The sequence below is a fragment of the Penaeus japonicus genome, unplaced genomic scaffold (assembly GCF_977035675.1).
Source record: "Penaeus japonicus unplaced genomic scaffold, GWHDUDI00000001_assembly GWHDUDI00000032, whole genome shotgun sequence".
NCBI lineage: Eukaryota > Metazoa > Arthropoda > Malacostraca > Decapoda > Penaeidae > Penaeus > Penaeus japonicus.
In genome coordinates this window covers 27,384,810-27,387,309 of record NW_028234434.1, presented here as the reverse complement: position 1 = coordinate 27,387,309, position 2,500 = coordinate 27,384,810, and positions in this window count along the sequence as shown.

The following is a 2,500-nucleotide window of genomic DNA, read 5'->3' as shown; positions in this document are numbered from 1 at the left end:
ATTGTTTTCATTATTATTATTATTGTTGTTATCATTATTATAACTGTTATTATCATCACCCTTATTATTGTTATCATTATCATCATTATTACTATTCTTATCATCATCATTATCATATTTCTTTTATAATCACTATCATCATCACCATTATCATCATCACCATTATCATCATCATCATCATTAATATTGTCCCTATCACCAAAATTATCATCACTAGACATCAAATAACATAACAACCATCACAACCACAATTCCAGACAACCATACAACCATATCATCTTTCTCCTTCTCCCCCCTCCTACCCTCTACCCCCCCCCTACCCCGACGCCCACGCCCACACAACCTTATAAGATGTCGATAGAGAATTCCGTTAGAGCGAAGGTGGGTGGCAGTCTGAAGGAAGCGTGTGTCTGTGAGAGCGAGCAGGTGTGCACGCGTGTGTGTGTGTGTGTGTGTGTGTGTGTGTGTGTGTGTGTGTGTGTCGGGTGGTGGGGAGGGGGGGAAGGGGAGGGGGTGGATGGGATGGGTGGGATGGGTGAGGGGGGAAGGGGGATGTGTGTGTTGGGTGGGGGGGTGGAAGGGGAGAGGGGGGGAGAGAGGAGAGACAGAGTGTGCATGTGTGGGTGTGGGTTAGGGATGCGTGGGGGGAGGGGAGTTGTGTGTGTGCGTGTGTGTGTACGTGTGTGTGTGTGTGTGTACGTGAAGACTAGACAAGTTTTTTAGATGTGTGGGTGTCGACGGTTAGGTGGAGGGGGTGATGGGGGGGATAGATAAGGAGAGGGAGGGGAAGGGGGTGAGTACAGAGGGGGAAGGGGGAGGGGGAGGGGCAGAGAGGTTAGAGAGGGGAACATGAAGACGTCACGGAAGATACGAGGAGGGAGAGGGAGAGGGGGAGAGGGAGAGGGGGAGGGGGGGAGATAAAAGGATGGGGGAAAGGTAGAGAAAAAGAGGATAAGAGGGGAAAGGGGGAGAGGGGAGGGAAAGGGAAGAGAGAGGGGGGTAGGGAAAGAGGAGAGGGGGGAAAGGTGAGAGAGAGAGAGGGCGAAGGGAGAGAAAGGGGAGAGAGGGGGGATAGGGAAAAGAGAGAGGGAGAGGAAGGTAGGGAAAGGGGAGAGGGAGAGAAAGGTAGGGAAAGGGGAGAGAGATAAAAAAAAAGAAAAAAAGGAGAGGGTAGGTTATTATCCGACAAGTCCTATTAAGCGGTCAATACAGACATACCTTTATCTTGGGTCACTTAAGAGTACCTGCTTTAGTGCTTAAGGTATATCTCTCTCTCTCTTTGTCCCTTTGTCTCATTTTCTTTCCCTTTTTTCCTTTTTCTTGTTTCCTCTCCTTTCTTTCTGCATGGGTGGTCAGCCAGCTTACCCGGTCAGCGCCTAAGTCAGCTAAATACCAAAAAAACAGGTACCAAGGCATAGATTTAACATAAGGGTTGACTTATGAACAATATTGACCATAACAATAACATGATAACAAGCTGGAGAGTACAAGAACCTCCTAGTACAGTTTACAAGGGTGAATACGTCTAGTAAAACCTGTTAGAATTCCTATAATCAGTATACATCTATACCAAGTTATCACCGTGTGTCTTTTGAGTACAATCTGTCGTACAGTATACCCGTAAGTGTATCCCATTATTCAGTATATCTTAAATACATCCCAATTGGTCAGTATACATCTAGAAAAAATATGAGTCAGTATAGCATAAGCACATCCCAATAATTAGTATCCCAGTAGTATAAAATGACAACCAGTATACAGAGTAAGTATCCCATGATAGTAAGTATCACATGACAATCAGTATACAAAGAACAGTTAGTCAGTAAAGCGTAGTTAGTCAGTTCATGATAGTCAGGTCGTTCTCTAACTACCTTGAGTCATTATAACTCCAGTACAACCTGTTTATCAGTATAGTTCTAGTATACTATTATACTTCTAGTACAAAGTAATAGTCTGCATACATATATAACCATTTACTAGGCGGTATAACTTTACTACAACTCATCAGTCAGTAAAGATTTATTACAAGCCATGACTTCCCTTGATGCCTGACCTTCAACGTAAAATATCTCGAGCACGAAATATGTGAGCACCTAAAAGCACATAAACGTATTTGAAAGCACATTAAAAAAATACCAAAAACATTAAGAAAAACTAGACGCACCTTAAAGCACCAAAAACAAAACCTTAAACGCACCTAAAATCTGAAAAAAAAACGAAACGCACCTAAAACCTAAAAATCCTTAAAAGCAGAGAAACTTCAGAACACCTTCGATGGTCCCTTGCCTCTTTTTTTTTTTTTTTTTCTTTTTTTTTTTCTTTTTTGTATGTGTCTGGGGTCTGTTCAGCGACGCCTCTCTGTGTCTGCGGACTGTCTTCGGTGCCTTTGGTGGTTGGGAGCGCCGGTGGAGGAAAGGGGCTAAGATTTTTTTTTTTATGCCTTGGGGGAGGAAGGAAAGGATAGAGGACACACACACATATACACACTTCTCCCTCTCTC